The following is a 26532-nucleotide window of genomic DNA, read 5'->3' on the forward strand; positions in this document are numbered from 1 at the left end:
TCTACACTCACGAAAGGGAGGGGTGCGCTTTGTCTGTCCTGACTCAAACTATTGGCCACAAGCAACGACCATGTGCCTATTTCTCTGCCACCCTTGACCCCGTAGCGAGAGCCTTGCCTGCCTGCCTTTGAGCCGTAGCTGCCACTGCTGTCTCTATCCGACAAAGTGAGGGGATCGTACTCTCAAATTCCCTCACGGTATTAGTGCCCCATGCTGTTGACACCCTCCTAAACCAGACTAAGACGCAACACCTGACTAGCGCACGACTGACCGGATACGAACTGACTCTGCTTGCACCCCACATCACGCTGAAAAGATGCACCACACTGAACCCAGCCACCTTGTTGCCTCTGCCCGAAAACGACCCAAATGTCCCCCCTATACATGACTGTGTGACCCTCACAGACGAACAGACTAGGGGTAGAGTTGACCTCCGAGACACCGCCTTCACAGACCCTGATGGAGAGCTATGGGTAGACGGCTCTTGCATAAAACTCCCCGACGGCACCACCTCAGCTGCCTATGCAGTTACCACAGTCCGAACTGTAGTTGAAACCGCCCGCATCACGCAACGATCCGCACAGGCGGCAGAACTGATTGCCCTCACACGAGCATGTATTATAGCGACAGGGACTATGGCAAACATTTACACGGACAGCCAGTACGCCTTCGGAGTGGTTCACCATTTTGGACTCTTGTGGAGAGAAAGGGGATTCCTGACGTCCCACGGCACGCCCATCCTCCACGGAGACCTAGTCTCCACTCTGATTGAAGCAGTTCTCCTCCCCAAACGATTAGCTGTAATCAAATGCCAGGCACACAGGAAGGTGACAGACTTAGTCGGACAGGGAAACGCGCTGGCCGACATCACTGCCCGAACCACAGCTGAGAATAGGACGACGACACGCATGTATGTGACCAGGTCACAAGCAGAAAAATGGACTGACGCTAGGGAAACGATTAGGGACATCCAGATGGCCAGCTCACCACACGAATTGACTGAATGGACACGGGTGGGATTGAAAGACGATGAAGGCTGCTGGCGGACAAAGGACACTAACAAATGGTTGCTACCCAATTCATACCTGATCCCCATACACACTATGGCTCACTCCCCTGCACACATAGGATCTGCCCCCATGATCAAACTCATCTCCAAGGTCTGGCACAACAACAAAATCCCCGACTCAGCCAGACGCCTGGTCCAGCAATGCCTCATCTGCCTGCAACACAACCCTGGGAAAGGAACTGTGGTACCCCGGGGAGGGTTTGGGGTCCCGACCATCCTTTTGAGGTCCTCCAGATGGACTACATCCAACTAGAAAGATGCCAAAGCCTGAAGTATGTATTAGTCATTGTGTGTGCCTTCAGCAAATGGGTAGAAGCCTATCCAACCCATGATAACACTGCCATGACCACTGCCAAGGTACTACTGAAAGAGTTTTTCCCTCGCTACGGTCTTTGTCGAATTCTATGGACTGACAACGGCCCCCACTTCATAGCTGAAGTTATGTTATGTTATGTTGTTATGTTATTCAAATTTTTGAGCGCACAGCTGCCCCAGCCAAGGGGCGACGGCGCTATAATTAGTGCAGATAACACAACTGAAACACAAAAGATGGGGAATAATTAGTAAGGCAAAGGGAAAAGGTAAGTTTTAACAGCCTTCCTAAAGGAGAACAGATCCTCCAGTGAACGTATGTGGGCCGGGAGTGCGTTCCATAGTTTAGCGGCCAAAACCGTAAACGATCGACCACCCAGTCGACATTTTTTGAAACGGGGAACAAGTGCCAAGTTTTGTCCGGTAGAACGAAGGCAGCGCAGAGGGTTATAGGGGGACAAAAGGTGCTGAAGTATGACAGGGGTGCCGAGCTTGAGAATTTTAAATGAAAAGCAAAGGCCTTGAACTCTATGCGTTTGGATATTGGTAGCCAATGCAAGTTAGAAATTGTAGCACGGGCTAAACAGAAGCGCGGAAGGCCAACCAAGGCCCGAGCTGCCGCATTCTGCACCCGTTGGAGTCGCCGAACTTCCGCCTGGTTGGTGCCCAAGAACAGAGAGCTCGCGTAATCGAGCCTCGATAGTACACTAGCTTGGATCACCATCTGGCGGGTAGGGGCATCAAAAAACTTGAGGATAGGCCTCAAACCCCGTAGGATGCCAAAACACATGGATGCCACCTTCTTAGTATGGAGCGAGAAGGATAGTTTGGAATCCAGCCAGACGCCAAGATTTTTAAGTTCGGAGACCGGTTTCGGTGAAGGTCCCAGCTCCTCAGGCCACCAACTAGCGCCCCACAAATCAGGGTGTTTCCCTAGCACCATCACTTCAGTTTTGAGGGCGTTGAGTTGTAAACAATTGGCAGTAAGCCAGTTGGCAACAGCCCTCATACCATCCGCAAAGTTCGATGCCAGTTGGTCAGAGTCCCCATTAAGAGCCACTGCCAACTGGGTGTCATCGGCATATGATACCATAGTGAGACCCCAACTCTTCGCCACCTCCGCCAGAGGTTGAACGTACAGATTAAAAAGAGTGGGGCTCAACGCCGAACCTTGCGGGACTCCTTTGGTGATAGCGTGGGACTTAGATCTGAACGGTGGCACCACAACCTGAAAAGATCGCTCCGAAAGGAACGAAAGGAACCACTCCAACGCCCTTCCTGAAATGCCAGCCTCACTGAGCCTACGAATGAGAATGGTATGGGATACAGTGTCAAAGGCGGCACTTAGGTCCAAAAGGACCAAGGCCGCCGTTTGACCTTTATCTAGTACAGAGCGGAGATGTTCAACCATAAATAAAAGTGCCGTCTCTGTACTATGTCCAGATCTAAAACCATTCTGTGTTGGATCCAGAAGATGTGCAGAAGCCAAATGATTTGTTAAAATGTTGTTCACGTGGGCCTCTGTGATCTTTGCCACCCAAGGAAGAAGGGAGATAGGTCGATAACTCTCCGACTTCAACGGATCCAATCCAGGCTTCTTTATAATGGGCATGACACAAGCAGCCTTCCAACTAGGAGGAACAGAACCGATGGTAAGGGACTGCTCCACCAGATGACGAATAGGAGGAAGGCAGAGGGGCGCCGAGTCCAAAAACTGGGCAGGTCTCAAAGGGTCATCCGGAGAACCAGATTTAACCTTGGTCACTAGATGGTTAAACTCCTGCTCCGATGGTATGGAGAGGGAGGCCAGACACTGAGAAGTACGCATTAACAAGGGCGTACTATCAGGGTCAACTTTGGGAAAGGAGCAATAGATAGCATTTACTTTGTCCACAAAGAAGCTGGCTAACAACTCACAGTGAGCTAGAGAACATACTTCCGTAGTAGGAAGTCTGCTCACTGTGAGCTCCTTCAAGACTTTAAAAACCAGTTTGGACGGGTTAGAGCTCGCCTGGAACTCCCGTGCATAGTAATCAGCGCGGGCCCTGCAGACGGCTCTGTGGTATACCTTTACTTTGGCCAGATAACTGACCTTCAGGGCTTTATCATAGTTCTTTCTCCAAGCTCTTTCAGCTTGTCGGCAGGTGGCTTTAATACACCTGAGTGCCTCCGTGTACCAGGGGTTAGGCAAAGCATGACGATTCCTGCTCCAACTGGCTGGAATTAATTCGTCAAGGACTTTGACAATCCAAGCGCAGTAGATGGTGTAACCGGTTGCAACGTCATCGGAATGGACCCGAGGTGTAATAGTTAACAGACGATGGAAATCCTCCAATTTGAGCTTTTTCCAGGGCCGCCTGTAAGATGTTTTACCAGGCTTCCCAGTAGATTGTGTCGCCATTGTGACAGACAGCTCAATGAGGTGATGATCACGCCATACCATCGGTCTAGGGGGGGAAACCTCGACCAGTTGAAGATTGGTGAAAACCGGGTCGAGGATGTGACCTCCATCATGGGTCGGATGACGGACCAGTTGAAGTAATTGTACTGCTTCCAAATCATCCAGCAAGCCTCTAACCGCCGGTATCTCCATGGCATCAAAGTGCATATTGAGATCGCCAACGATGGTGAAATTAGAAGAGAGCAGGGAGAGAGAGCTTACCAACTCAGGAAGGGCTGTCCTGAACGCAACGTCACTACCAGGTGGACGATAGATCAGGAGACCAGACAGTGTTTGATGGTGACTAAGGCTGATAGAAAAATGGGCACACTCAGCACCAGCCAGGGTCGTCGGTTTCCAGGTACAGGTAAAGCAATTTTTAAAGGCCACAGCTATACCTCCTCCTCTCCCCTTACGGTTTAATGTATGAAATGCATAGCCAGGTGGAAGGGCCAGATTAATAGTGGCCATGTCCTTGTCACCAAGCCATGTCTCCGTCATAAAGAAGACATCAGGGCTCTCTAAGGAGATAAGTTCATAAATATCTCGGTGATGTTTCGACAAGGATCTGATGTTCATGTGCCACAGTTTACCGGTAATGGGAGGTGGAGGTTCCCTCTTACGAGGCGATGATAACTGGCTGGGAGCCAGCGTCGGGGCCAATAGTACCCAGCATCCACATGAACACGTATAAGGTCCACACAGAGGATGCTGGGCTGAGTGCAAACAAGGGGGCAAACATCGTCTGATCGAATGAAGAGCTTGGCTAGAATACTGGCGGGTCATACTCACAGTGCGATAGAGTCCTGCCACGTCCAGCGTCTCCCTTGCGCGGACGAGCGTAGACGGGCAGGACTCTGGCACGACTCCGGCACAGTGAAGGCGTCACAACTGCGCGTCCCGCTGCGCGGGAGAGGGGAGCTTTAAATAGGCCGACCAATCTCGGCGCGAGCGCGAGTACGCTCCAAGATGGCGCCCGTATTTTCAGATATGAGCCCAACGCAAGATGGCGCCCACAGGACCACCCTCGGGACCAGGACCCACCAAATGGCGGTGAAATCAACTTTTTAAATGCAGGTGAGAGGGAGGGAGGCAACCCTGACCAAGCCCCGCTAAAAACAGGGGAGAAGTGAGTCAAACGAGCACTAAAGCAAATACAAAATAGGGAGGTTTAAAAACCAGAAGCGCCAGCAGCAGCGCGTGCGCAGCAGTGGTAAAATCTGTCCAGGCTGCCAGATAAGTGGGTCCGCCTTAAATAGGCCGACCAATCTCGGCGCGAGCGCGAGTACGCTCCAAGATGGCGCCCGTATTTTCAGATATGAGCCCAACGCAAGATGGCGCCCACAGGACCACCCTCGGGACCAGGACCCACCAAATGGCGGTGAAATCAACTTTTTAAATGCAGGTGAGAGGGAGGGAGGCAACCCTGACCAAGCCCCGCTAAAAACAGGGGAGAAGTGAGTCAAACGAGCACTAAAGCAAATACAAAATAGGGAGGTTTAAAAACCAGAAGCGCCAGCAGCAGCGCGTGCGCAGCAGTGGTAAAATCTGTCCAGGCTGCCAGATAAGTGGGTCCGCCTTAAATAGGCCGACCAATCTCGGCGCGAGCGCGAGTACGCTCCAAGATGGCGCCCGTATTTTCAGATATGAGCCCAACGCAAGATGGCGCCCACAGGACCACCCTCGGGACCAGGACCCACCAAATGGCGGTGAAATCAACTTTTTAAATGCAGGTGAGAGGGAGGGAGGCAACCCTGACCAAGCCCCGCTAAAAACAGGGGAGACGTGAGTCAAACGAGCACTAAAGCAAATACAAAATAGGGAGGTTTAAAAACCAGAAGCACCAGCAGCAGCGCGTGCGCAGCAGTGGTAAAATCTGTCCAGGCTGCCAGATAAGTGGGTCCGCCTTAAATAGGCCGACCAATCTCGGCGCGAGCGCGAGTACGCTCCAAGATGGCGCCCGTATTTTCAGATATGAGCCCAACGCAAGATGGCGCCCACAGGACCACCCTCGGGACCAGGACCCACCAAATGGCGGTGAAATCAACTTTTTAAATGCAGGTGAGAGGGAGGGAGGCAACCCTGACCAAGCCCCGCTAAAAACAGGGGAGAAGTGAGTCAAACGAGCACTAAAGCAAATACAAAATAGGGAGGTTTAAAAACCAGAAGCGCCAGCAGCAGCGCGTGCGCAGCAGTGGTAAAATCTGTCCAACTTATCCAACTAATCTTGAAAGGATTGGGTGTAAAACAGAGGTTTCATGCAGTCTTTCACCCCCAATCTGCTGGCTTAGTTGAGCGACACAAGGACCGTCCCCGGCAGAATCAGTGCCAACAGTCTGACTGCGACAATGCCCGCGACTTTGCATAGGACTGCCAAGGGCAAGGAAGGGATCCAGTCGAGCTCTATGTTGACCAGCAAGGTCCTTATGTAACCGCTAAGGTCCTAGGTACGAAGTCTCCATTCCTGGTAGACACTGGCGCGACACGTAGTGCGTTATCTAAACGACTGATTCCAAGGGCACCCTTGTCTGGCTCACACATAACATCAATAGGCTTTGATGGAACGCCCTCCACTAACCCCTTATCCGCACCGGTTTCCTTCGACTTGGACAGTAACCCCACTGACACGACGTTTCTGCTTTCCTCCAACACCCCCGATGCCATTATGGGACTTGACTTACTGAAGCATTTCCGAGCTACTATCAGGTGTTCACAGGACGGAGTTCGAGTCATTCTGTACGATAACCCGACTCTGCTCAGACCTCATCCCGCACGACACATGTTCTCCATCTCTGACGCTGACGCATCCTTACTTGACTCTCTACCTCTGTATCTGTGGGCTAAAACTGACTCTGACGTAGGACGAATGATGATCGACCCCGTGCGCATAACTGTTCGCCAAGATGCGATACTCCCAAAACTCCCACAGTATCGGATATCGCCCGAAGGTGAGAAGGCATTGGTAATGATAATCCAGTCCCTGGTAGAGGCAGGAGTGGTAGAGGAAGTAGTCAGCAATATTTGCAACAGCCCTATCCTACCCATTGTGAAGAAGCAGGGCGAGGGAGATGAGAAAGCGTACCGCTTCATCATCGACCTTCGAGAGGTCAACAAGGTAGTTTTACCTCAGTACCCTGTAGTATCAGATATCGCCACCATTCTGACCCTGATCCCTTCCACAGCCACCACCTTCACTGTAATAGACCTCAAGAACGCTTTCTTCTCCATCCCCATCCACCCAGACAGCCGCTACCTTTTCGGCTTCACGTTAAAATCCCGCTCATATAGATTTTGTAGAGCTCCCCAAGGTTACACAGAAAGTCCCAGCATCTATAGCCAGGCCCTCAAGAGGCAGCTGGACGCCGTTCAGCTACCGGAGGGAGTGGTGTTAATACAGTACGTCGATGACATCCTTTTGGTGGCCGACACCACTCCACTTGCAGTCACAGCCACCATCCAACTCTTGCACTTCCTTGCGGAAAATGGCCACAAGGTCTCCAAGAGAAAGTTGCAATTCTGCCAACCCCAGGTCACCTACCTAGGCCACCTCTTGTCCAAAGACGGGAAAAAGCTTACACCCGATCGAATTCAGGCCATTCTAGAAACCCCCGTCCCAAAGACCCAGAAACAAGTCCGCTCCCTGGTAGGCCTCACCTCCTTCTGCCGGCAGTGGTTGCCAAATTTCAGTCTCATTGTAAAGCCACTACTTTCCCTACTAGCCAAAGATGTCCCCTTTCCACTCCCTTGGACCCCCGAATGCCAATCTTCCTTCAAAGAACTTCGAGACGCCCTTTGTTCTGCACCAGTCCTAGGAACCCCCGATTACACCAAACCCTTCTCTCTCTACACTCACGAAAGGGAGGGGTGCGCTTTGTCTGTCCTGACTCAAACTATTGGCCCCAAGCAACGACCATGTGCCTATTTCTCTGCCACCCTTGACCCCGTAGCGAGAGCCTTGCCTGCCTGCCTTTGAGCCGTAGCTGCCACTGCTGTCTCTATCCGACAAAGTGAGGGGATCGTACTCTCAAATTCCCTCACGGTATTAGTGCCCCATGCTGTTGACACCCTCCTAAACCAGACTAAGACGCAACACCTGACTAGCGCACGACTGACCGGATACGAACTGACTCTGCTTGCACCCCACATCACGCTGAAAAGATGCACCACACTGAACCCAGCCACCTTGTTGCCTCTGCCCGAAAACGACCCAAATGTCCCCCCTATACATGACTGTGTGACCCTCACAGACGAACAGACTAGGGGTAGAGTTGACCTCCGAGACACCGCCTTCACAGACCCTGATGGAGAGCTATGGGTAGACGGCTCTTGCATAAAACTCCCCGACGGCACCACCTCAGCTGCCTATGCAGTTACCACAGCCCGAACTGTAGTTGAAACCGCCCGCATCACGCAACGATCCGCACAGGCGGCAGAACTGATTGCCCTCACACGAGCATGTATTATAGCGACAGGGACTATGGCAAACATTTACACGGACAGCCAGTACGCCTTTGGAGTGGTTCACCATTTTGGACTCTTGTGGAGAGAAAGGGGATTCCTGACGTCCCACGGCACGCCCATCTTCCACGGAGACCTAGTCTCCACCCTGATTGAAGCAGTTCTCCTCCCCAAACGATTAGCTGTAATCAAATGCCAGGCACACAGGAAGGTGACAGACTTAGTCGGACAGGGAAACGCGCTGGCTGACATCACTGCCCGAACCACAGCTGAGAATAGGACGACGACACGCATGTATGTGACCAGGTCACAAGCAGAAAAATGGACTGACGCTAGGGAAACGATTAGGGACATCCAGATGGCCAGCTCACCACACGAATTGACTGAATGGACACGGGTGGGATTGAAAGACGATGAAGGCTGCTGGCGGACAAAGGACACTAACAAATGGTTGCTACCCAATTCATACCTGATCCCCATACACACTATGGCTCACTCCCCTGCACACATAGGATCTGCCCCCATGATCGAACTCATCTCCAAGGTCTGGCACAACAACAAAATCCCCGACTCAGCCAGACGCCTGGTCCAGCAATTTCTCATCTGCCTGCAACACAACCCTGGGAAAGGAACTGTGGTAACCCGGGGAGGGTTTGGCGTCCCCGACCATCCTTTTGAGGTCCTCCAGATGGACTACATCCAACTAGAAAGATGCCAAAGCCTGAAGTATGTATTAGTCATTGTGTGTGCCTTCAGCAAATGGGTAGAAGCCTATCCAACCCATGATAACACTGCCATGACCACTGCCAAGGTACTACTGAAAGAGTTTTTCCCTCGCTACGGTCTTTGTCGAATTCTATGGAGCGACAACGGCCCCCACTTCATAGCTGAAGTTATGTTATGTTATGTTGTTATGTTATTCAAATTTTTGAGCGCACAGCTGCCCCAGCCAAGGGGCGACGGCGCTATAATTAGTGCAGATAACACAACTGAAACACAAAAGATGGGGAATAATTAGTAAGGCAAAGGGAAAAGGTAAGTTTTAACAGCCTTCCTAAAGGAGAACAGATCCTCCAGTGAACGTATGTGGGCCGGGAGTGCGTTCCATAGTTTAGCGGCCAAAACCGTAAACGATCGACCACCCAGTCGACATTTTTTGAAACGGGGAACAAGTGCCAAGTTTTGTCCGGTAGAACGAAGGCAGCGCAGAGGGTTATAGGGGGACAAAAGGTGCTGAAGTATGACAGGGGTGCCGAGCTTGAGAATTTTAAATGAAAAGCAAAGGGCCTTGAACTCTATGCGTTTGGATATTGGTAGCCAATGCAAGTTAGAAATTGTAGCACGGGCTAAACAGAAGCGCGGAAAGCCAACCAAGGCCCGAGCTGCCGCATTCTGCACCCGTTGGAGTCGCCGAACTTCCGCCTGGTTGGTGCCCAAGAACAGAGAGCTCGCGTAATCGAGCCTCGATAGTACACTAGCTTGAATCACCATCTGGCGGGTAGGGGCATCAAAAAACTTGAGGATAGGCCTCAAACCCCGTAGGATGCCAAAACACATGGATGCCACCTTCTTAGTATGGAGCGAGAAGGATAGTTTGGAATCCAGCCAGACGCCAAGATTTTTAAGTTCGGAGACCGGTTTCGGTGAAGGTCCCAGCTCCTCAGGCCACCAACTAGCGCCCCACAAATCAGGGTGTTTCCCTAGCACCATCACCTCAGTTTTGAGGGCGTTGAGTTGTAAACAATTGGCAGTAAGCCAGTTGGCAACAGCCCTCATACCATCCGCAAAGTTCGATGCCAGTTGGTCAGAGTCCCCATTAAGAGCCACTGCCAACTGGGTGTCATCGGCATATGATACCATAGTGAGACCCCAACTCTTCGCCACCTCCGCCAGAGGTTGAACGTACAGATTAAAAAGAGTGGGGCTCAACGCCGAACCTTGCGGGACTCCTTTGGTGATAGCGTGGGACTTAGATCTGAACGGTGGCACCACAACCTGAAAAGATCGCTCCGAAAGGAACGAAAGGAACCACTCCAACGCCCTTCCTGAAATGCCAGCCTCACTGAGCCTACGAATGAGAATGGTATGGGATACAGAGTCAAAGGCGGCACTTAGGTCCAAAAGGACCAAGGCCGCCGTTTGACCTTTATCTAGTACAGAGCGGAGATGTTCAACCATAAATAAAAGTGCCGTCTCTGTACTATGTCCAGATCTAAAACCATTCTGTGTTGGATCCAGAAGATGTGCAGAAGCCAAATGATTTGTTAAAATGTTGTTCACGTGGGCCTCTGTGATCTTTGCCACCCAAGGAAGAAGGGAGATAGGTCGATAACTCTCCGACTTCAACGGATCCAATCCAGGCTTCTTTATAATGGGCATGACACAAGCAGCCTTCCAACTAGGAGGAACAGAACCGATGGTAAGGGACTGCTCCACCAGATGACGAATAGGAGGAAGGCAGAGGGGCGCCGAGTCCAAAAACTGGGCAGGTCTCAAAGGGTCATCCGGAGAACCAGATTTAACCTTGGTCACTAGATGGTTAAACTCCTGCTCCGATGGTATGGAGAGGGAGGCCAGACACTGAGAAGTACGCATTAACAAGGGCGTACTATCAGGGTCAACTTTGGGAAAGGAGCAATAGATAGCATTTACTTTGTCCACAAAGAAGCTGGCTAACAACTCACAGTGAGCTAGAGAACATACTTCCGTAGTAGGAAGTCTGCTCACTGTGAGCTCCTTCAAGACTTTAAAAACCAGTTTGGACGGGTTAGAGCTCGCCTGGAACTCCCGTGCATGGTAATCAGCGCGGGCCCTGCAGACGGCTCTGTGGTATACCTTTACTTTGGCCAGATAACTGACCTTCAGGGCTTTATCATAGTTCTTTCTCCAAGCTCTTTCAGCTTGTCGGCAGGTGGCTTTAATACACCTGAGTGCCTCCGTATACCAGGGGTTAGGCAAAGCATGACGATTCCTGCTCCAACTGGCTGGAATTAATTCGTCAAGGACTTTGACAATCCAAGCGCAGTAGATGGTGTAACCGGTTGCAACGTCATCGGAATGGACCAGAGGTGTAATAGTTAACAGACGATGGAAATCCTCCAATTTGAGCTTTTTCCAGGGCCGCCTGTAAGATGTTTTACCAGGCTTCCCAGTTGATTGTGTCGCCATTGTGACAGACAGCTCAATGAGGTGATGATCACGCCATCCCATCGGTCTGGGGGGGAAACCTCGACCAGTTGAAGATTGGTGAAAACCGGGTCGAGGATGTGACCTCCATCGTGGGTCGGATGACGGACCAGTTGAAGTAATTGTACTGCTTCCAAATCATCCAGCAAGCCTCTAACCGCCGGTATCTCCATGGCATCAAAGTGCATATTGAGATCGCCAACGATGGTGAAATTAGAAGAGAGCAGGGAGAGAGAGCTTACCAACTCAGGAAGGGCTGTCCTGAACGCAACGTCACTACCAGGTGGACGATAGATCAGGAGACCAGACAGTGTTTGATGGTGACTAAGGCTGATAGAAAAATGGGCACACTCAGCACCAGCCAGGGTCGTCGGTTTCCAGGTACAGGTAAAGCAATTTTTAAAGGCCACAGCTATACCTCCTCCTCTCCCCTTACGGTTTAATGTATGAAATGCATAGCCAGGTGGAAGGGCCAGATTAATAGTGGCCATGTCCTTGTCACCAAGCCATGTCTCCGTCATAAAGAAGACATCAGGGCTCTCTAAGGAGATAAGTTCATAAATATCTCGGTGATGTTTCGACAAGGATCTGATGTTCATGTGCCACAGTTTACCGGTAATGGGAGGTGGAGGTTCCCTCTTACGAGGCGATGATAACTGGCTGGGAGCCAGCGTCGGGGCCAATAGTACCCAGCATCCACATGAACACGTATAAGGTCCACACAGAGGATGCTGGGCTGAGTGCAAACAAGGGGGCAAACATCGTCTGATCGAATGAAGAGCTTGGCTAGAATACTGGTGGGTCATACTCACAGTGCGATAGAGTCCTGCCACATCCAGCGTCTCCCTTGCGCGGACGAGCGTAGACGGGCAGGACTCTGGCACGACTCCGGCACAGCGAAGGCGTCACAACTGCGCGGGAGAGGGCAGCTTTAAATAGGCCGACCAATCTCGGCGCGAGCGCGAGTACGCTCCAAGATGGCGCCCGTATTTTCAGATATGAGCCCAACGCAAGATGGCGCCCACAGGACCACCCTCGGGACCAGGACCCACCAAATGGCGGTGAAATCAACTTTTTAAATGCAGGTGAGAGGGAGGGAGGCAACCCTGACCAAGCCCCGCTAAAAACAGGGGAGAAGTGAGTCAAACGAGCACTAAAGCAAATACAAAATAGGGAGGTTTAAAAACCAGAAGCGCCAGCAGCAGCGCGTGCGCAGCAGTGGTAAAATCTGTCCAGGCTGCCAGATAAGTGGGTCCGCCTTAAATAGGCCGACCAATCTCGGCGCGAGCGCGAGTACGCTCCAAGATGGCGCCCGTATTTTCAGATATGAGCCCAACGCAAGATGGCGCCCACAGGACCACCCTCGGGACCAGGACCCACCAAATCGTGGTGAAATCAACTTTTTAAATGCAGGTGAGAGGGAGGGAGGCAACCCTGACCAAGCCCCGCTAAAAACAGGGGAGAAGTGAGTCAAACAAGCACTAAAGCAAATACAAAATAGGGAGGTTTAAAAACCAGAAGCGCCAGCAGCAGCGCGTGCGCAGCAGTGGTAAAATCTGTCCAGGCTGCCAGATAAGTGGGTCCGCCTTAAATAGGCCGACCAATCTCGGCGCGAGCGCGAGTACGCTCCAAGATGGCGCCCGTATTTTCAGATATGAGCCCAACGCAAGATGGCGCCCACAGGACCACCCTCGGGACCAGGACCCACCAAATGGCGGTGAAATCAACTTTTTAAATGTAGGTGAGAGGGAGGGAGGCATCCCTGACCAAGCCCCGCTAAAAACAGGGGAGAAGTGAGTCAAACGAGCACTAAAGCAAATACAAAATAGGGAGGTTTAAAAACCAGAAGCGCCAGCAGCAGCGCGTGCGCAGCAGTGGTAAAATCTGTCCAGGCTGCCAGATAAGTGGGTCTGCCTTAAATAGGCCGACCAATCTCGGCGCGAGCGCGAGTACGCTCCAAGATGGCGCCCGTATTTTCAGATATGAGCCCAACGCAAGATGGCGCCCACAGGACCACCCTCGGGACCAGGACCCACCAAATGGCGGTGAAATCAACTTTTTAAATGCAGGAGAGAGGGAGGGAGGCAACCCTGACCAAGCCCCGCTAAAAACAGGGGAGAAGTGGGTCAAACGAGCACTAAAGCAAATACAAAATAGGGAGGTTTAAAAACCAGAAGCGCCAGCAGCAGCGCGTGCGCAGCAGTGGTAAAATCTGTCCAGGCTGCCAGATAAGTGGGTCCGCCTTAAATAGGCCGACCAATCTCGGCGCGAGCGCGAGTACGCTCCAAGATGGCGCCCGTATTTTCAGATATGAGCCCAACGCAAGATGGCGCCCACAGGACCACCCTCGGGACCAGGACCCACCAAATGGCGGTGAAATCAACTTTTTAAATGCAGGTGAGAGGGAGGGAGGCATCCCTGACCAAGCCCCGCTAAAAACAGGGGAGAAGTGAGTCAAACGAGCACTAAAGCAAATACAAAATAGGGAGGTTTAAAAACCAGAAGCGCCAGCAGCAGCGCGTGCGCAGCAGTGGTAAAATCTGTCCAGGCTGCCAGATAAGTGGGTCTGCCTTAAATAGGCCGACCAATCTCGGCGCGAGCGCGAGTACGCTCCAAGATGGCGCCCGTATTTTCAGATATGAGCCCAACGCAAGATGGCGCCCACAGGACCACCCTCGGGACCAGGACCCACCAAATGGCGGTGAAATCAACTTTTTAAATGCAGGTGAGAGGGAGGGAGGCAACCCTGACCAAGCCCCGCTAAAAACAGGGGAGAAGTGAGTCAAACGAGCACTAAAGCAAATACAAAATAGGGAGGTTTAAAAACCAGAAGCGCCAGCAGCAGCGCGTGCGCAGCAGTGGTAAAATCTGTCCAACTTATCCAACTAATCTTGAAAGGATTGGGTGTAAAACAGAGGTTTCATGCAGTCTTTCACCCCCAATCTGCTGGCTTAGTTGAGCGACACAACGCCACACTGAAACTAAAACTGTCGAAGATAGTTGCCACCACAGGACTTAAATGGCCAGATGCCCTCCCACTGGCATTGCTATCGATGCGCTCCACTCCCACTAAGCACCATTTGACCCCCTACGAGGTTGTATTTGGGCGACCGATGAACATCTGGACTGCCCCTAAACCGACCTCCATTCACGACGTCCCGGATGTCCTACTGTCTGATTACTTGTGCAAATTGGCTAAAACATTGTCTGTCATTCATCAGCAGGTGCACGTGACCCGGACCCCGATGCTTCCAGGGGTCCGGGTCACGATATCCAACCGGGGGATTATGTGCTGATCCGAAATTTCCAACGGGCGAAGAGTCTGGAACCCCGGTGGACGGGCCCCTGGCAAGTACTGATCACCACCCGGACGGCTCTTCGAGTGGAGGGGAAATGACACTGGCTGCACGCACACCACTGTAAGAAGGTCTCCTCGACCCTGGCCACGACAGAAAACGTCAGCACCCAAGAAGAACTGCTGAACAAAGACCGGCCATCACTGAACTGTTATCCTGATACCGAGGCACTCAAACTTGCAAAATTCTCTGATCCCACTGTGCCATCCAGGGAAGGGTATTTCCTGCGTCGAAAGGAGGGAGCTTCGGCTAAGTAGACCACAGACTAAGTTGAATCTCAGAACGGTAGCCTAAACACAACCAAGGGTTGCCCGGAGAGAAGCTAAACGAAGTCTGCGGTTCTGCCCACTACCGAGCACCTCGAAGATGATGGAAGCGCCAGATAAGAAGATGATGGAAGCAACCGGAAATACCCACTACAGGAACCCAAAGACTGACAGTATGCACAAATCAAAGACAATTGCCCTTTTCATTGTCCTCCTCTTTTGCCTCCTCCTCATGACTTCCTTCTGGATCGTGGAAGAGAGCGCACCCGCTCGTCAGATATTGCTGACCACTGCACAGCCAACCACTATGAAAGAGCATCACCTGATCTCCCTTTCGCCTCAGCTCCGAGAAAGGCGTAAGGAGTTCTGGAACAATTCCTTCGTGCAACTGTTGCATCAACACAACCTTGCCGCCAATGCCACAAACTGCTGGATCTGCGGGTTGTTCCCGCATGCCACCGGACACTCCATCCCTTTCATCCCTTCCCCTTTCTCAGTTCATGGCTCCTGCCTTGCCTGGTTGATCCTCTTGCAAGAGAGCTACAAGGACAACGCCACTTCTGGTCAAACAGTGTCACACTTCTACCATGGGTTCTGGCTGAACAAAACCGGAAGAACATCTGCTCCCTTTTGTCCTTTGACCTCTGGTTCCTCCTTCCATATGGACATCCCTGCCAAGGAACGAGTTGAAATGCAGGTGTTCCATAATCCAGCCAGACCCACCTTCTCCTACCTACGGAAACGAACTGCTGCCACTCAGACTGTGGCTCTGTCTGTTATCAATGTCACGGGCCTCGTGTGCCTCGAAGGCCTGGGAACACAGCTGGTGGGTCACAGTTCCTGCCACATCACCAGAACATTGGACTCAATTGATCCCCCCTCCTTTGTTGCTTCTCCGAATATGTACTTTGTTTGTGGCATCAAAGCTTACACTTGGCTTCCAAAGGGTTGGGGGGTACTTGCCACATCGCCTTCATTCTCCCTCCAACATACGTGGCCCCAGCAAACCATCACCGGCAGAAGCGCGCAAGAGACATTGAACAAGCCAACTCCACCGGAGCACAGTTCCTGGATGCAGTGAAGGGACTTGTTCCTCTGTGGGGCCCAATGGCAAACAGCCGCGCCATCCGACACCTGACCCAGGCAGTAGAAACGACCATGAACATCACGGTTGGCATCCTCACTAACAATACGGCCGAGCTTCAGGCAGTTCGCCTGGTGGCTCTTCAGAACCGCCTTGTTCTAGATGTGGTTCTATCTGACCGTGGAGGAGCATGCCGCATCATCGGATCCAGCTGTTGCACCTACGTGCCAGATAACTCGCCCTCAGTCTACAAAGCAATCGAGCACCTCCACAGACTTTCCTCAGAGGTTCACCAGGAGCAGGAAGGATGGTCGCTTGGGAGCTGGTTCTGGGGTACTTTGAAGGACTGGGGATGGAGGTTGTTTACATTTATATTGATACCGGTCATGGTACTGTGTGGGTGTTGCCTAGGTATTCAATGCTTGCCACCTTTGTGTTCACTCATTGCCAACTGCATGTGCCCTAAGACTTTGGACTTCGGAACTGAGCACATGAGTCCCCTCTATGAGGTAGAAATACGTGGCCTTATGGGGATAGATCCGAATTGACAAGTTGGCGAGACATGTTAAAAGGGAGGACTGTTGAAAACTAGTTTGTGAACTGAACATCATCTGCGCCATCTTGTCCATTTCCTCAGACTCACGCACAAATATGCACAGCAGCCATTTTAGGTGCCATGGCCTCTCTGCCTACTGCCAATAGCCAGCGCGTCTCTCCCCCTCACTCCCCGGCCTCGCAAGCATTCCCCCCCGCGCCCTGACAGCCCCCGGTCTCTCCTGCTTGGGCCCTAAACGCACCTCCAGCGCGACCCTGCCTCCGAGCCACATCCCGTGCTGAACCCCCACACTCTTTCATCTCATTCATAAAACAGGCCCTTTGATAACCTCTTCCTCCTTGCCCGATTGTCCGGTCTGATCCCAGGCCATCACTTAGCCCAACAGATGCAGTTTATTGCCCCTACAGTAGGACCTCGCCTCACATCAAAGGAGCGGGGATTAATCAATGCCCTCACACCCCTAGATCTGACCGATCGCCCGCATTTCTGTTCCCAGCGGAGTGTCCAGCTGCGCGATAGCCATCATGCTGAGATTAGGGGTGGGGACTCCTACTGTAGATATGTGTGGTAACGAGCCTGAACCGGGAATTCCAAAGATGCCTTTTCCGTACTTCAAAGCAATACCACGGATGTCACAAATGTAATAAAACCATAAAACTGTGTATAAGAGGCCAGGCCTCAGAGATGCGGTTAGAGGACCTCGAAACGATACCTCGTTGTCCGATCTGATGTGTTCTGCTCCGTCGGAAATAAACTCCTGTTTCCTGCCTTCCAGTCTCCAGCGCCTGCCTCTTTATTTGGTAACCGTGAGTTGGGTGAGAAGCGGCTAACGCCGGGCAAACCTTGAAAAGGGGTAATCGACCTGATCTGCCTGACCCCTTTTTCCACAACATAACCTTTTCCTGTAGCGCTTTTCGTTTGTCTGCCATCTCATCCTCGCAGTATTTGGCATACTTTAGGACCTCATCAATTGGTTTAGACTGCCAACAGATTTTATTGTCTTTGATCCATTGCGAAATCTCAGGCCTTAACCCTAGCACGAATCTATAATTAAAATGAGTCATGTCCTTCATCTCTATGTTATCCAAACCACTGTACGTTTTGAACACCTGTAACAGTCGTTCATAATAGGAATGCACAGTTTCATCTCTATTCTGGGTAGTTCTATCTATTCGGATCCAATCAGTTTCCTTTGCAGGTACTTTTCCCTTGAGATGTAACATTACCTGGTTGTATTTCTTCATTACTTCTGCTGAAGGTGCCCCTGTGTTTGGGTCTCTTGGGAATTCCTCACTAGGCCAATCAATTGCAATTTTACATTCTGTCCACAGATCTACAGGCACCACAATGTCAAAGAACCCATCCAAATCTTTCCAGAGACATTTCTGGACTTTCACAAATCTCTCGACCTGTCTGTACCAATCTACAGGTTTTTCTCGCAATTTTGGGAAGTCATTAGTAAAGGACACAATATCCTGTCGGGACCATGGAACATGCACATACTTTCCCCCTGGCACTTCTCGCATAGGATATAATTTTTCTGCCTTGTCTGCTTCTTGCAACACATACTCAGATGTCATTTGCTTTGACCTATTATCTTCTTTTTTCTTGGCCCACCTGGATTTCCAATTTTCTAAGTCTCCCCATTTTTGTAACAGGTTTAGCAATTCTCTGATCTGTACCTTTTTCCCTGACACATTCATGTTCTCCAAATCTTTGTCAGAAAATTCTGCTCTGTAGGGTTTTTGCAAGATTTTAGATTTACCAATATCTATTCCCATACTAGCCGCGGTGTCCATTAATTTCTCGTGGAACACTCTGGTATTTCGAGTTAGGCTCTTGCAAATGAACAACAATTCTTCCTCAGAAAAGGTATTCAGTCTGTCTAACCCCACATTTCCAGCCATCAGTTCTTCTAATTCTATTCTTAATTTGTAAATATCTAATGGTTTCGACTGAGGATTCTGTTTCTCTAATTCAGGAGTCACTACTGTGGCACTTCTAGTACCAGAGGCTGACTCAATCTGCACCTCTCCTGAATTGAAAGGAGGGTTCTTCCTCCGTAAACTCCTCCCTGGTTCCCTTATTGGTAAATCCATCAATGAAATCTCAGACTCACATTCACTTGCCTGATCATCTACAATTATTGGCTCTCTTCTCGGCTGCACTACAGCTGGGGTAATAATCGGAGTCTTTGGACTCCCCTGTTTGTCCCCGTACAAAGGAACAACTGGTCCAATAGTTACTGGGATTGTCAAGGCTTCAGGACTTGTATTTAGTTGGGAGATTTTCTGAATTAATTCTGTTCTTTGTTTAGCTAGAGCCTCTCGCTCTCTCTCCTGCAGTACCCTTTCGAGGCTTGTTTCATTCACTATCTGCGGAGTCAGGGTTGGAGTAAAATTCGGGGCAGTCGGATGTGTCATACCTGGTCCCTCACCATAGTTAGGTTTCAGGAACGGATTCCCTGTACTTAAAGGTCTCGGCTCCTCCTGATAAGGAGGTATTAGACAGGCGTCTCTTGCACTTACTGGTCTGAGTCCTTCATTATAAGGAGGTGGATTCTTCATTAACAATTCCTCCAAATAATCATCGTCTGAATCCCCACCGGTCATCAGATGCTTGGTCTTTTCTGTCCTTTTCCCTCCCATGGGTTCCTCTAGTGCCATCATAGGGTACACTCCTTCTACTATCATATTCTGTCTCCACTCTTTCATTCTCTTCTCTCTGGTTTCTTTTTTCACTTTTGGATACCATTTGGTTAACCCTTTGTCCATTCTGGGTCTGTCTCGCTCAAAAGCCTCTATTTCCTATTCTTCTAAGGCCTCATATTGCGGTAATCTGGGTCTGGGATGTAAATCATTCATTCTAGTTCTCAAATTGAACAAAATTCTGCTGTTAAATGTTCCATCTAATGGAAACGCCAAAATTCCATCATTTTTAGTGTACTCCACCCAATTTTCCAACCACACACAAGAGTAGTATCCCGTATCAAACATCATGATTGATGCGGAAGTATTAGGTGGTGGAATGACAACTCCTTCTCTAGTTTTGATAGGTTTGTCTTTCTTGAAATAATTCTTTACTTTGTTTACTAAGGTCATTTTCCTCTTATTTCCGTACATAATGTTGTATCTACGACCTTTCCACTTCTCTTTTCCAAACCCTAAATATTTTGGATCAGGTCTAGTCTCTGGGTTAGACGTCTGCCACATATACTTTTCCGCAATTTACCTTTGTTTACAAAATCACTTCCAATGCAAAAGTGTCTTTTATTTTCGTGCAACCAATCAAATGCGCGAATTCAAATTAATTCAGCCAATGGGTGAGCGGTGTTTCTCGCAAATGAGTTCTCACGCTCCTTTGCTCACCCCTCCTTCACAATTCCGCCTCAGCTACACGCCCGCTGTCTCGACCAATGCCAGCGCGACACTGAGTGACGTCAGCGCAGCTCCGCAACTGACTCCCTCCTTCACAAGGTAAGGAAAATTCAATTTCTAGCTTTAAAGTGCAAGTACTCAGTTTAATTAATAACGTAAACACATTTGCCACTGTACTCGAGTGTCTAGAAAAAAAAAATTTGTTTCACTGCAAGTAAACCTCTTTTATTTACTTTTCAAATACTGCGATTAGATCCCTTCAGCCTACTCTTCACATAAGCATTAGTGAACCTGCTACTCCTTCGACTCATCCACGGTGGGATATATACTAAGCCAAAGGTTTCACTAGTGAACTCCGTTGCTACCAATCAAGCTTAGACGAACCCTGCTACTCCTTCCGTGTGACCCTTACTAGGTTATATCACAATAGAAGTTTTGCCAGCGAACTCTTTGCTACCATTTATTCAAACATGCATTCAGAAAACCCTAATCAGTGCTTCCAGTTCTGCCTAACCTGCACCAATTTTCCTCTAGTAAGTGACCTCACTACGGCGTGGATTCTCCTCACCACCCGTTATTTTATTCCCCGGGGATTCCAGACAAACATATAACAATTTACTAACGGATATTTATTAGTACATTTATCAATATAACAGCAAGAAAAACAATTTAAAACATTTCATAATTTTCAAAGTAATAAAACAACAATTGTACAGTCGATCGATCTAGCAGCAATAAAATGTTCACAATTAGCAGCAAATAACCTATCTTAACTATCTTAACTAGTCCTACCTAACTTTACCTAGTCCCTAACCATTTCCTCTGCTACCAGAAAAACTACTGCTAGAGCGCGCAGGTCACCTGGCTATAATTTTACCATACACGTATTGGGCCCATATATTTCAATTTACCATGATCATTAATCAGGTGACCTTACACTCTACTACCAGTAACCCTTGTTCCTTCCTATTTTATTTTCAGTGTACCCGACTTACCAATCCACTGTTTCGGGTACCTATGATCACAATGGATCAGGGAGCTAGCTGTAAAAGAAAGGCAGACACCAAAAATACGTATCTATATTTGCACTCATATAATAACCAGAGACACAGGAAGTTTTAAAACCTTTATCTAAAATTCATCAGTTTCATTAAGCATTAGGTTTACAGCCAATAAACTGTCAATAACTAAAATTATAAAGAGCACGTATCCATATAAGAAATAAATCAGGCCAACCATTTAGAATTCTAAAGGAAGGTAAAAACAGGGAACATGCTAGTAAGTAGTTTCAGACTTTAGACTAAACGTGGAGTGACTAAAGGACGGGGAAAAATAAGGAACATACTAGAAAGTCACAGTTGAATTTCCCCTAGATATTGGGCACGGAAAAGGACATTGGTTTGTATTACGAAAATTTCTGAGATACCATGTAACTATGGGGAAGGTAAGAGTTGCAACACGCTATAAGTCCAGAACAATCATTTCATTTAGCTAAAGGAAGGTAAAGAAAAGGGAACATCTATATTTCATGAACTGTATGTAGGACGTGCTTAAAGGATAAGGAAAAATTGGAACATGCTAGAATTACAACGATAAGGTATGATTGTTTCATTTATCAGGGCAGAGAGAGAAAAAACATGGAAAATCAATATGCAAGAGTACGTCTTTATTAAAGCAAGGAAAAGAAAGAAGGATGCAGAATAAGTTTCCCAGCACTATATTTACCTAGCACAGTGTGAAGACCAACCCTGGCCACGGGTCAGTTAAGGACAGGAGAAACCCCAAGGAAGGACAGTCGCCAGTAGGCCAGCAGGTGCAGAATGGACACCCCAGGACAGGACAGGAAGACCAGATTAGGATCAGGACAGGACCACCAAGGTAAGACCAGCACTCGCAGTTCGGAAGCAACGCCTGCGCTCCACCCTCTCTGCAGCTAACAGTCAGAACCCTGATTGGGTTATCGAATTTCCAAGCAAAGTGCTCCGCCAGAAATTAAGGTTTCCCAATACCCCCCTGGGTCTATGGAAATTAGGGACAGAGTGCTCCGCATCACCTCTGTTTCAGGATCAGCTATTGAGTGCGTTGGGTCTGTGACAGGTCAGCTATTCGGACAAGTCGGACAATTTCTCTAGCTAAACCTAGGCTAGTTATACTGTTTTCGGGTCTGTGTACCACCCCCCAAATGTTGCAAGTGTAAGAATCCCCAATTTCGATTGGTCCTCAAGTAGGACAGGTCAACACACCAACCAGGAATAACTTCTACAAGTCCCAATTTGCATCTTTTGGGATCGCCTATTGAATTTGGGATTCCCATGACATTGGTCTCAATATTACAATAGCGCATCAATTAAATTATACATTATGATACATTTGGTACATTTCAGCTTCTTCTGCGAGGCGAAGGTGCATCTTCCCAGGCACATCTTGGCTGGGACCTCGGGTTGGCAAGGGTTCAATGCCATGGAGTTCATCTACTTACAGAAGACTGTCATGCGCAGAAAGGCTGTTCAATATGGAGTATTCCCATCCCTCATGCCCACGGATTTCGATACATGAAAAGAAAGTGAAAACAATTTAGAACACAGAAAATAAATGATTATACTGTATACCAGGAATCCCTATATGACTCCCCTTACTTTATATTAACTATAGCATTAAGATTAGTGCAAAACTAACAGAAAAGCAGAAAGCGGCAGGGCAAGCTTCGGCATGTGAGAACACAAAGCGGCCATCTTAAGTCGAGTGCGCAAGCGTGAAAAGTTTCCACCAGAACTGCGAGTACGTCATGTCACCTGAGTATGACCAACACATGCACAGAAGAAAACCTCGCCAAGCAGCGGCCATTTTAGTGGCAAGCGTGTTAAGGTTAATAAACACATAGACAAGCATCACTCTGATACCCAAAATGTCAAAATTAATGGGAAATTAGTAAGACAAGCATATTGATTATTATTTTAATAACGTTATTTGAGGTTCTTGATTCAAGCAAGCCGCTTTACGTGCGAATTCTTGCTCCATCATCATTAAACCAACAAAAACAGGTCAGAGAGAATATTGGAGAAGGCAAAAAGTTCAGGGATGACCCTGCCAAGAGGGCCAAGTCCAACATAGCCTTACGACCTGCTGTAGTAGGGCTATACCAGCCATTAAAGACCTGCTCCCTTTTTAAAGGCCCTTACCTTCGGCTTGGGCCTTTAATGGGCGGAGTAGAGCAATAAGGCTATGATTAAACATTGGAATGTTCAGCGCTCCAATAAATAAAATGGAGTACTCTGTCTGGTAAACAACATTTAGGGCCCGATGTAGGTAATCTCGATTGACCTACTCTTAAATACAGAATCATACCGATTCAGTATTTAAGAGTAGGTAAATGGGATGTAGGTAATTTCTCTTTTTAAATTACCGAATCGGTAAGATTTGGTAATTATCGAATCGGTATTTACCGATTCGGTAATTGCCATTCATTCCTATGGGCCTGGAGGCCCATAGGAATGAATGTCAATTACCGAATCGGTAAATACCGATTCGGTAATTGGGGGAAACATTGAAGGGTGGCAGGGTGTCACTTTGACACCCTGTTGCACCCCTCAATCGTTTATGGGTGCACATGTCTGCAACATGGCAGCGTTTGAAAAGCAAAAACGATGCTTTTTCAAGGCTCTTCATTATTTACCACCAACTTCTAGTTGGTGGTAAATAACGAATTTATAAAGCCCTGTAGCACTGATTACAGTGCTACCTACATCTCATGACACAGATTCGGTAATTTTACAGAATCGGTAATTTTACCGAATCTGTAAAATTACCGAATCTGTATTTTAGGTGGCCCTACATCTCATTTTCCAAATACCGGTCGGTAACGGCCGAAATTACTGAATTTCGGCCGTTATCGACCGGTGTTTGCCTATCTACATCTGGCCCTTTGTACGCAGCTCCTAGTGCGCATATCATTACTTCGCAAACGTTGCTACACTTGCGATGTTACAACACGTACCATAAGTACGCAAGTTGTTACATTGCAAGCGTTGTTACAATGCATGCGTTGTCATGGTATGCGCTATCCACATCGTTGTTTGTAAGGCGCTTCTGTTTGCAAACAACAAAGTGCAGATCTGACGTCGCTGTAAGCCGGAGAAGAGAGGAACCACGGAGGAGAGAGAGAGGTAAGTGTAGTTTTTTTGGGTCATGCAGGGGTGTTTTTTTAGGTTATTGGGTTGTGTTTGAGTAGTATAGAGTAGTGTATTTGAGTTTAGGGTAGTGTCGGGGGTCGTGAAGTGTTGTGTTGGGGAATAGTGATGTGGTGTTTGTGTAGGGTAGTGTTTTAGGGATTAGGGTAGTGTTGGGGTGTCGTGCAGGGTAGTGTAGTGTAGGGAGCAGACTGGGGTAAAGGTAAGGGTCATGCAAGGAGTAGTGTTTTAAGGTTTAGGGTAGTGGTGTGGGGGGTCGTGAAGTGTAGTGTTCGAGTGTAAGGTCCAGGAAGGGTGAAGGTCGTGAAGGGGGTAGTGTATTAGGGATTAGGGTAGTGGTGTGGTGTTTGTGTAGTGTATGGTAGTGTTTTAGGGTTCAGGGTAGTGTTGGGGTGTCGTGCAGGGTAGTGTTGCAGTGTAGGAAATGAACTGGGGGAAGGGTGAGGGTCGTGCAGGGCGGTAGTGTTTTAGGGTTAAGAGTAGTGGTGTGGCATTTGTGTAGTGTAGGGTAGTGTTTTAGGGTTCAAGGTAGTGTCGGGGGGTCGTGAAGTGTAGTGTTCGAGTGTAAGGTCCAGGCAGGGGGAAGGGTGTGTTAAATCGCAGTTTACAAACATGAACATCACCGGCGCCATCTTGCCTAACAAGAGCCATTGTCCACAAGTAAACGGCATCCATTTTAGGTGCCGCGGCCATCTCGCACTTTGTAAGTCACCCACGATTCACCCTGACCTCGCAACCATCCCCAGTGCCCTGATTCAGCGTAACCAAATGAACTAAGGTCATAAAACCTTGTCCTCGTGACAAGACTGTGGAGCCACTTCCCGCCCTAACACGTTTGTCCTTTCATCCTCCACACTCGAGCAGGCCCTTCTGATAACCCCCAACTGCACCTGGCCACTCGATCCAGTCCCAGGCTGTAAACCAAGCCCTGCAGATGTAGTTTATTGCCCCCACACAGCAGGACTTGTTGCACGAACAGAAATGCTTGATCTTATCACTTACATAACCCTTAGATGTGACTGATCACACACATTTACAGATCCTGTTGGAATGTCCAGCTGCGAGATATCAATCACTAATTAGGACCCGGGTGGGGGGGGGACAAATTGTTGGGACTCTGTGAGAACCTGCTGGGGGCGGGAATTCCTAGGATGTTTGACCACCAATAAAGTTACTGTAAATTGTATAAAAAGGAGAGCAGTGGAGAAGTTGTTAGAACACCTCCTGAAAACATCCCTTGTGTCAGACCTGACGTGTTCTCCTCTAGAGCAATAAACTTGTTCTTGCTTATCAGTTGCCAGCGCCTGCCTTTTTATTTTGATAACTATCGATATCGATATTGGGAATTAGAGGTGTCTTGCGCCAAGCAGCCTGGGTATTCGTAAGAGATTGGCTGTTTTTTCCACAAATTGGCGTCCCAACGCGGGGCCCATCAGCGACACGGGGTCCGGGGGAGAGGTCCTAACGACAAAGAGAACGACTGCAACGATCGGGAAAGTGCACCTGTTAGACCTGGCACCTTGGCGTGAGTTTCCCTTCCACTTTTTGCTGATGTGCCTCAGATGTTTTTGCTGGTGTCCGCCGCTCAGGGCACTGCGCCACGGCCAACCCGTGCCGCAGTGCAAGTGCTCCCCATGAAAAGTATAACTGTGATTGGTATACCTGATTGGTTTATTGGATTTACTGTCAGTCCCCAGTAAAGTGCACCAGGAGTGCCAGGGCTTGTGAATGCCAATACTGCTAGTGGGCCTGCAGCGCTGGTTGCGCCACCCACAGAAGCAGCCTTAAAATGTGTCTAGGGTCTGCCATTGCAGAACCTGCGTGCGGTCTGGTACTGTCATGCTGGCTGGGCAAGTGCACACACTTGCCAGCCCCTAATTTATTTATTTATTTATTTATTTGCTTATTGAGCGCCTGATTCAATTCCCGAAGGGATATCTCTGCGCTTTTTTTGCTTCTACTGTCTGGTCGCTGTTGACTTTAGTTGTAAACAGAGTAGAAAAAGGGATTGTATTAGGGCAGTGTGAAAAGGTATGTTTTAGGTTTTTTCCTGAAGGATTCAAGGCTAGGGATCAGTTTCAGCGCAATTGGTAAAGAATTCCAGAGTATTGGTCCTTTGTATGATAGAGCTCGTCCACCTTGTCTGGCTCTTCTCACTTTTGGAACCTGTAACAGTAGATGATTGCTGGAACGCAGTGTGCGCCCGGGGATGTATGGTGCAAATATTTTCTTAAGATATTT

The sequence above is a fragment of the Lissotriton helveticus genome, assembly GCF_964261635.1.
Source record: "Lissotriton helveticus chromosome 1_1 unlocalized genomic scaffold, aLisHel1.1 SUPER_1_unloc_46, whole genome shotgun sequence".
In the NCBI taxonomy this organism is placed as follows: domain Eukaryota; kingdom Metazoa; phylum Chordata; class Amphibia; order Caudata; family Salamandridae; genus Lissotriton; species Lissotriton helveticus.